This window comes from Pantherophis guttatus, chromosome 1 (assembly GCF_059756535.1).
Source record: "Pantherophis guttatus breed Tessera chromosome 1, ASM5975653v1, whole genome shotgun sequence".
Classification (NCBI taxonomy): domain Eukaryota; kingdom Metazoa; phylum Chordata; class Lepidosauria; order Squamata; family Colubridae; genus Pantherophis; species Pantherophis guttatus.
The window spans coordinates 36,353,554-36,363,606 of record NC_142063.1 but is presented as its reverse complement, the minus strand read 5'-3'; positions in this window follow the sequence as shown (position 1 = coordinate 36,363,606).

Below are 10,053 nucleotides of genomic sequence, written 5' to 3'. Positions count from 1 at the left end.
TGTAAATCCTGCTCGGTTTTTTTTTTTTTCTCTCTTAACTCAACCCCCCTCCGTCCCAGTCCCAACTCGCTGGCAGCTTAAAAGGTTACAAGGAGGGAGGTGTTCGTGGCCAGGGGTGTAGCTTTTGCAAAAAGGACCCGCTTTGAGCAACTAGGAAACAAAAAGAAAGGAACGGCTGTGTATGGGGGGCGGGGGGGGAATGCAAGTATTTGTACGCAGTAATAATGGTTCACAGTCAAGACCTCGGGGGAAAAAAATAGCCTGTGTTTGTTTTCAGACGGGAAAGTGTAGGATGAAGAGATGAATTCTTCCTCCTCCTCGCCCGCCCCCCCCATCCCTCCCTCCCTCCCAAAGTAAGGAAATCCGCCGCTAAACATGAGAAGCAAAATAGCGAATTTAATTCCAGGAGTCTGTGTGTTGAATTCAGGCTTGTGCTTCCCTGTACTTTTCTCGACAACTGGCAGCGGTTCGTTGCCCCCTTGGCAGTTGTTGAAACTCCCGATCGGTGCAGTGTTTCTGTTCGAAACCCGCCTCGGTAGTGGGGTTCAATAACACGGGATTCTTCTGAGCGCTTTTTACACAAGAGCCCATTGACTGACACACGTGCAAAATCGAGCGGACTGATTTTTTTTTTTTTCTGAATCTTCACAAGTGCGCGGACTAACGCTATTGCCCAACGTTATTTGCTATGGGTCCCAATACGGGTTTTGAAACATCAGAAATATTACACAGCGCGGCGACATTTATCCAATTGAAATCAGAGGAAGGCTGTAATCCTATATCCTAATAATCATCATCAATGGGAACACTGGATAACAGTTCCAAGTACCGGTATGTTTATTGAGCTACTGCGCTGCAGTGTTGTAAGATTACCGAAAAGCAAGCCCAGTTTGCAATAATGTACTGCAAATCGGCTGCAAGGATGAGATGTCATACATGATCGATGCAACCTGTGTTTTATGTACAATAGGCAGAAATGCCACCTTGCAAAGGAATCGCTTGGAACTAAGGAACGATATTGAGTGCAATCACAGATTGACAGGGGTAACATTTGAGTAGATAAGCATAGAATTGATGGACTGCAATTGAGCACATAGAATATCATTGTTTAGGATAGCTTGATGTTTTATTCTGGGTTGTTTTAAAAAATAGCAGATTTCTTCAAATTCAAAATTATCCTAGTGCGCAGTTGCCACAGGAATTTCAAGCAAACCAACTGTGCCTTCGCATTGTCTACGGTTTGACAACTGGTCTTAAAGCCAACGTAAATACGCAATCCTCCCTACGCGGCCAAGGGCTACATCAATTTACCTGGGAAGGAACGAGCTCAAATTTTGAAGCATTTGATGAGACTTTTCCCTAAAAATGCGGGGGTTCGCTTGCACCTTTACTTGATCACATTGGGTCTGGAGTTGACGCTTAGCGGTATGCTTGCTCACATTCATTCTTAAAACATTAAATTAAAACTAATTCTTAAAACAGCATGTTAATAACCCGGCAGCTTAACTTTAAAGCAAGCAGGATAACTTGCTTTACTCCCATCCTAAAGGTTTTTTTTCCCACCACCACCATACAGAATGTTTTAGGTTTCTAAAAATCCCAAAACTCCGCTAATCGCAGCGCACCGGATAAACTGGAAGGATTCTGAACTTCCCCGCCCTCAACAACTTTTACACGTGCCCAATTTGGTCAGTTTGCCCGGGAGGGTGGAGCCAGTGGCGAACGACCGCTACTATTGGCTCCTTTCAAAATGCTCGCTTACAAATGTCTTGGTAGTTGGTCTTCGTTGCAGTCCTGTATAGCAGAGGAAACTGAGGGCGCCTCTGCCGGAAAGACGCGCGTACGTGAGATTGCAAGCCGGACCACGTGGCTGGCATTACGCCATGAGACTGTCATCGAGTAGGCTTAACTGGCCAAAGAGTTGTGGGTTGGGGGAATGTTGGTGGGGTATGATCGTTGGTTTGTTTGCATACTTATTTATTTCCACTTATATGGCAGCCCATCTCATATTAAAAACTCTGACAATATTAAAATGTTTTGATGCTGCAACAAACCATAAGAAACAGCAGAAAACACATGAAAGCAGCACCAAAGTTCTGCAAAAGCAAACGGATAGCCAATATGTATCGCTCAGCCACACCTTGTGGTTTTCAGGCCTGGTGACATCTATTTACCTATTTATTCCGCTTTTTCCTGCAGTGCTTGCAGGGTTAATATTGGATTTCTCTTCACCCTGATTTCAAAATGCTTATGTTTATTTTACATTACTTTTAGCACTGCTTATATTATTTGCATTTTAATTGTTCTATTGTCAAACCATTTTGGAATAGTAATAAAGTAGCAGCATAGTAGAAATACAAAAAACAATTGCTACCCAAGTTTGGGTAGGTGATGAAAATGTCCTCTTGCCTTGCTGTATGTAAGCATTCTGATGCTGCAACTTGCCAGATCTCTTTAAATAACAAAGAACAAAGTTGCGGCTACAAAACAGATATTTGTTTTCTATCTTCTCTCTCTTTCTACATTTGACCACCTGGATGTGAATGTTCTTTCTTTTTGCATAGATTAGAAATAAGAAAAATAAAAAATCTGCCATGTGAAGCTCAGCTTTCTATTTTTTTTCTTTTCTTTCTTGTCAGTGTTGACTCCTAGCAACTGCCTGGACAAGTCCCTGCAGGGTTTTCTTTTGGCAAGATTTTTCAGAAGTGGTTTGCCATTGCTGCCTTTTCCTGCAGCTGAAAGTATGTGGCTGGCCCAAGGTCACCCAGCTGGCTTTGTGCTCAAAGTAGAACTAGAATTTACAGTCACCCAGTTTCCAATCTGATACCTTAAAAGAACCAAACTGGTTCTTTTTTCTAGTATTACTTCTCCATATTAGGGGAAAGCAGCATTTGTTGAATTTCTAGCTCCCCTGCAACTTTTAAAGCTGCAGTTGCCTTACCAGAAATAAAAAATGGGAGCTTCCTTTCAAATGCAGCAAACTTGTTTTTGTCTAGCAGAACTTCCAAGATAGGAGTCATCAATCCGCAACAGATCAGGAGGGCACCAGATTGGGAAGGATACTTTTATAAGAGTTCTACACCATATCATGCTTCAGGGAGAGGATAATGCATTATATATAGTTATTTGGGTACATGTGGGGTGGCACAATCCAAAAGTTGCCAGACCAATCCAAAACCTAAATCTGAGAAGTCAGATGTAATACTGTGTGTAAATCTCTGCATACTCCCAACTTTGGGGCTTCAAATATGAAGTGCTGCACCACCCAAGTCCAACAATGCTAGGTTGACATCTGTCCAATAATTTCTCAAGTGTTTGCTTCCCTGGCAAAAAAAGACTTGTATTTTTCTACCTTTTCAGGATATTTGATGTTTTCTCAAATGTGTCTTCATGGTACTGGGGTGGTGGTGATAAATATTTTAAGTGGAAAATATATGCTATACCACTGACCTATGTTTCCAATTTAAACAAGACCCTGGTCACTTAAGTAGCTTTATATTAGATTCCCATGTGCCAGTACTGTTCTTAATCCATGTATTAACTATATTTAGAATTTTTAGAATTTTTTAGAATTATTTATTTATTAACCAAGTGTGATTGGACACACAAGGAATTTGTCTTTGGTGCATATGCTCTCGGTGTACATAAAAAGAAAAGATAACATTTGTTAAGAATCATAAGGTATAACAATGATAGTCATAGGGTACAAATAAGCAATATTCAGAATTTGTACATACAAAATATATACATACAGAATTTGCTCACCAGTTTCTGCCTAGGGCAAAATGTAAGCATAAAGCTATAAGTAGGTTAAAACTCCTTTAGGTTGATTTTGAACTTGGGGCATATTATAGCATTTGTAGTTTCATTGCAAATTTTATTTTATTCAACATTTCTGGGCTCATATTGTATAGTGTTTATGAGTAATTGCAGCTTACTGGTATCAAGCAGTAAAGGTAGAGTTCCCCTCGCACATATGTGCTAGAATCTAGGGGGCGGTGCTCATCTCCATTTCAAAGCCAAAGAGCCAGCGCTGTCCTAAGATGTCTCCATGGTCATGTGGTCGGCATGACTAAATGCCAAAGGCGCACGGAACGCTGTTACCTTCCCACCAAAGTGGTCCCTATTTTTCTACTTGCATTTTTTACGTGCTTTCAAACTGCTAGGTTGACAGAAGCTGCGACAAGTAACGGGAGCTCACCCCGTTACGCAGCACTAGGGATTTGAACAGCTGAACTGCCAACCTTTTGATCGACAAGCTCAGCATCTTAGCCATTGAGCCACCACATCTCTTGATGATGTCAAATATTTAACTAGAGTCAAACTATGCAATATTTACATTTTAGCTACAATTATATAGGGATTGGGACCAACAGTTTGTAATAGATTGAATGAATTCATGTGTCATGGCCCTGTCGGAGCCTGAGTCTGCGGAGGAGGATGAGCGGCAGCTGGGGCCAACAGAGGTTGAAATGGTGGCCTTGTTGGCTCTGGAGGAATGCTGGAAGGAGCAGGAGAAGGCAGCCCCGGGTCCCTCAGGCCTGGGATGGCTTGCCAGCAGGGAAGAACGGGGGCAGGATGAACAAGAGGGGGGGAAGACAGGGCAGGCAATGGAGATGAGGAGCAACGGAGCTCAGGCAACGAGCAAGGACCACCCCCTCCTGATCCCCGAGTACGCAGATGGAGAGAAGGCTGGAGTAGCGCAGGCCAACCCGACAACTTGGTAGGAGAGCACCCTGCCCCTCTTCACAAGAGACACCTGGGGTCTGAGACTTAAGGAGACGCCTTGGGGAAGGGTGCTTGTCGGAAACAAGTGCTGAATTTGTGGAGTTTTGTGTGCTGTTGCATACGTCTGGAATTCGCTGGACTTCTTGCCTTCTTGTTCCTTAGCCTTATTGGACTCATTGCCTTCAAGCCACCGTGCTAACAGCATTTTGCTGAACTACTCACAGCCAGAGGCCGCTGGAGGTGTGTGTGAGCACTTTGCTCAGGGACTTGCCATAAATGTGGGAGCATTTGGGGGAAAGTTGGAGCAATAAAGGAGAGTTTGAACTATCAGCTGGCTGTGTTGCCTCCGTGCCTTGCTCCAGGTCATCACATCATGCACTAATAAGGATTGTTTCATTCTGTCCTAGCTTCTTCTATTAATCCAACCATATGTATAATTTATGGCTTAGCAAAATGTGTGAATCTAGCCCATTCTAAGTTATTAATTGTTCTGTACTTAATCAAACCAAGATTTGTAGCCGAATGCATGAAGTTATTGGCTTGAGATAATTAAGGACTGTGAGGTGATCAGAACCCCTTAATTATAATTTGGCTTGTTTTTACGACCCTTGATTTTGGAGGTACAGTGGGCAAAAACCACCTTGGAGCATTCTGAAGTTTTCATTATGGTGTAGGGCTATCAGATGCCTTTATTTCATAAGAAAACTCATGCTCCAAATAATGTGGACAAAGTATATTCTCTAATTTTCTATTAGAAAGCATATTGATGGGCAACTCAGAAAGAGAGAATAGATTCCCCTACAGAGTAAACAATCAAATTTAATAGATCTTTGTTTAACAGACTGATAACACAACAGACAAAATCTATCGTATATTATATCCTTTATGCCTATATAAAATCCCATTCAACATTTTGCTTTAATGGGTAGCATTTCCTCTGCTAATCAATTAAATTGAGGTTTACTCAACTACCATGCTGGAGATATCTTTTTGGTGGCGAGCTGATGTTACTCCAATGTTAGAAAATAAAGTCCTGCTTGAATAGCAATTTCTTTAAAAATGTAAAGTACCTAATTAAAATCTGAATTAAAACATAACAGATGCTAAAACCCTACTCTGCCTGCTGGCTTTATTCCAACTACCAAATCTCATCCTAGATTAAATATATAAAATAAAAATCTCACTGTCCTGCTGTAACTACTTAGGCTCATGTTTTGGCAGCTCTCCAGAGAGAAATGGCTGGGTCATAAGGCATCTCTGCAGACCTGGTTTCTGAGGGACGACTAAGAGGTCCACAGCACTGAAAACATATTTTGGTCAAAATTAAAACTTTAAGACAATAAAATATTCTGTTTGGTTGTGTTCAATGTATGGTTTACCCCTGGCTAATTATGACTTATTTGGACAGTGCAGGAGCCATGGATAACATTTGTTAAACTGCTCATCCAAATCATAATTTTACTCCTGGTCTAACTTAATGTGTAGGATATATTATGTTTCTGCCTTGAAAACCTGGACACTACATAAGAGATTCTAGCTCTAGATTGTAGAGCTAGAGACCACCTGAGTCTGACTAATAATGTTTTGATGGGTTTTAAATAAAATCATTGGCATCCTCTCAAGAGACTATGGTATCATGCTCTGGAAAGAGGTCCTAAAACAGCATCTAGTGTGACTAAAAAGGCCAATTCGAGAATGGCAATCCCTTCCACACTGAGGGCAGATACATTCTGTCCCCTGTCCAGGCAGGCACTCAATGTTATTTAATGCTTCTTCAGTTACCACATTTTCTCTGGAATATAACTCAGAGTAGTGCTGCACCCAGCGTGCCATCTGCTGTGCTTGGTCCTGGATAACCTCACCTGTAGCAGACTTCAGAGGGGCAGATTTCTTCTGTGTTGGACCTAAGGCCTGCTTGATGCCATCATACATCCCCTTGATGTTGCCTATGTTAGCCGCTATCTGGATCCGAGAGCAAAGCTGCAGCCAATAATCGTTAGCACATCTCCTGGCGGTCTGTTGGACTTTGCTACGAGCAGCTCGCAGAACCTGTAGGTTGCGCTCACTGGCTTTATATGCAATTAGAATTTTTTCCTCAATGGCTGGCGTCAACTCCTCCGAATGGGCTTCAAACCAATCTGCTGTCTTTCTGATCTCCTTACCAAATACTGACAATGGTGTTATAAACAGCATCCTTGAAATATTCCCATCGTTCAGATGCATTTACTTTAGCTGGGCCTGGGAGTTTCCTTGAGTGCTTGTGCAAATTCGTCCACTTTGCCCTGATTGCGGGTCTTGTTGATGTCAATTCGTGGTCTTCCTTCCTTCTTCGAGTGATGCAATCTCTTTGTTTGCAGTTTTATTCTGCTGTACACCAAGGAGTGGTCTGTATCGCAATCAGCACCCTGATGGCTGCGTGTGATTGTAATATTGGATTAGATATTAGTGCAACATCTGGCAGCTGTGGCTAGGGGGACCTTTGCACAGGTTCGCCTGGTGCACCAATTGCGACCCTACTTGGATCAGGAGGCTCTCCTCACAGTCACTCATGCCCTTGTCACCTCATGGTTAGATTATTGCAACACGCTCTACATGGGGCTACCCTTGAAGAGTGTTCAGAGACTACAGTTGGTCCAGAATGCAGCTGCGCAAGCTGTCATGGGTGCACCTAGATACACCCACATTACACCAATTTCTCCGTGAGCTGCACTGGTTTCCTATTGGTCTCCGGGCACAATTCAAGGTGTTGGTTATTACCTTTAAAGCCCTACATGGCTCAGGGCCAGGCCATCTTCGAGACCGCCTTCTACCGCATAGCTTCCAGCGACCGGTAAGATCCCACAGAGTTGGTCTCCTCTGGGTCCCGTCAACTAAACAATGCCGGCTGGCAGGCCCGCGGGGGAGGGCCTTCTCTGAGGCTACCCCAGCTCTCTGGAACCAGTTACCTCCTGAGATCCGGACTACCCCCACCCTATTGGCCTTCCGGAAAGCAGTGAAGACCTGGCTTTTCCGGTAGGCCTGGGGCCGTTGATCTCACTGTTGCAATCTTGCGAGATCCGGCCATGAATGGTGTGCATGGGCTTTTAAAGTCGAGCTGGTGCCAATGCTTCGATCTTGGATGTCTCCAAGAGACTCTGTGTTGAGGCTTTGTTTTAAAGTATGTATTGCTAACGCAAAGACCATAGTATCAGCAAAACTCCAGCAGTTGTTGGCCATTTTTGTTCATCTTTCCGATGCCGAACTGACCTAAACAAGTGGGCCAAGAACTATAATCAGCTCCAACTCTGGCATTAAAATTGCCAAGGATAAACAGTGGTTCTTTCTCAGGGTTTTTCTTGATAGTAGCAGCCAGATCATCGTAGAATTTGTCTTTGGATTCTACTGAAGATGATAATGTCGGAGCATATGCGCTAATAAGAGTAACCAGCCCTGCTGATGAGTGGAGCTGCAAGGACAGAATTCTTTCACTTCCTGCAGCAGGTGGAGTAATGGATCCTAGTAGGGTGTTTCTGACCGCGAAGCCAACCCCATATTCCCTAGACTTGTTTGATGGTTTTCCCTGCCAGAAGAACGAGAAGTTTTTCTCCTTAATAGACCCCAAGTCTAACAGTCTTGTCTCTTGAAGGGCAATGATGTCCATCTGCAGTCCGCTCAACTCCATGTCAATGGCAGCTGTCTTACGTACGTCATTTATCTCTTGTAAATTGTCAGAAAGGCCGGGGGTCATTGTCCGAACATTCCAGGTGCCCAACTTTAGAGCTAAAGTTTTCTTATGCTTGTTGCATAGTGCAAAGTTATCGATCTGCTTGTCGGCTTTGACCCTAAACCCTGTGAGGCATCCTGTGAGGTTAACAGACCATGGCGGGGCAGCACCTTACTGGCTGGGGGTTGCCCAGCTTAAGGCAGGCGGTAGCTGCCCAATGAGGTACAATGACCTCTCCCACCAACGAAAGTGGCCCCTGGCGTCATGCTCTACGCCAATCAAGCAAAGACTTATAACCGGTAACTGCCACTTCTCATGTTGTTTCAATGCTGTATGCAAAGCTGGAGTGTCCTCTCCAGAGCACAAGGCCTGGGTAGATTAATATGGAGGATAGACTGATACCCAAGCAGCAGATCCCCCCTCTCCACGTTGCTGATATAGTCCAATGGAACGGCAAAATAGTCCAATGGAACGGCAAAGCCGATATGATTAGTTCCAGCCGCGTCGCAGGAGTTACCAGAACGTGATTGTACACAGTCACAAACTGCTTCCGGGACTCCGGCTCTGGATTTTGCCTTGAGGTTTCATGAGGATTTTTAAATAAAAATCCTCATGAAAAAGTGCTGATAATCAATGGCCTGTACAGGATGCTCCTACATGGAGCCTATTCCCATTTATATAAATTAAGCCAAAATGGTTCTTTTGCATTACAGCCTGAGCTGCAAACAACCAAACCCTATTTTAGCCTCACACAAATTGCACAAGTTCTTCTGGGTTCATCCAGCAAAGTCACAATAAACTCAGCCAAGTTATTTGTTTGTCAATTGCTTGTTATGTTTGTGAATCCAGCCATTTGAGGTTTATTTATGAACCCATTTTTAAACACAGCAACCAGTAGTAGATTTCAAATCCCGTTGCTACTGGTTCGCTTGTGGGCGTGTCTGCATGCGCAGAAGCATCCAGGCGGGTGGGCGGAGCCTCCCACTGCTGCTGCTACCAGTTCACCCGATCCGGGGTGAATTGGTAGCAACCCACCACTGACACCAACCCTTAATAAGATGCATAAATGCAGTCTGAACTCGTAATATCCAAGCTAGGATATCTCAGAGTGGCATGTGGAATTTATTCCTCTTTCTTGCATTGTATCCTCTCAACAAGTAGGATATAACTTTATAGTAGTATGAAGGTTTAGGGTAAAAGAAACTGCCCTGTTTCAGAGTTTGAACTAAGCGACTATAGAACCTTCCTCTCTCACACACAATAACTTGGATTTTTCTCATCTCAGAAACTTAGCCATTGTCAACAGTACTGTATATTAATTGATTTGTTTTCCCTACAGTTTTTTCCCTTTGTTATTGTACGCAGGATTAGCTTAATAATTGCCATTGAAAATTATGGAATGGATATTCTATAAATTCATTAACATACCATTAATCTAACAGTTTTTAAGCTCCACCGGGTTGGAAATTGATTTTTTGTTTATTTACCCTTCATCATGGAACTTAGGTTAAAAAAGAAACAGTTAAAAAAGAAATAAAAGTAATTTAAACATCAGGGAACATGCTAATGAGTAGATAATAAAATATAATAACTTGAACATAAATGAACGAATAATGCACATC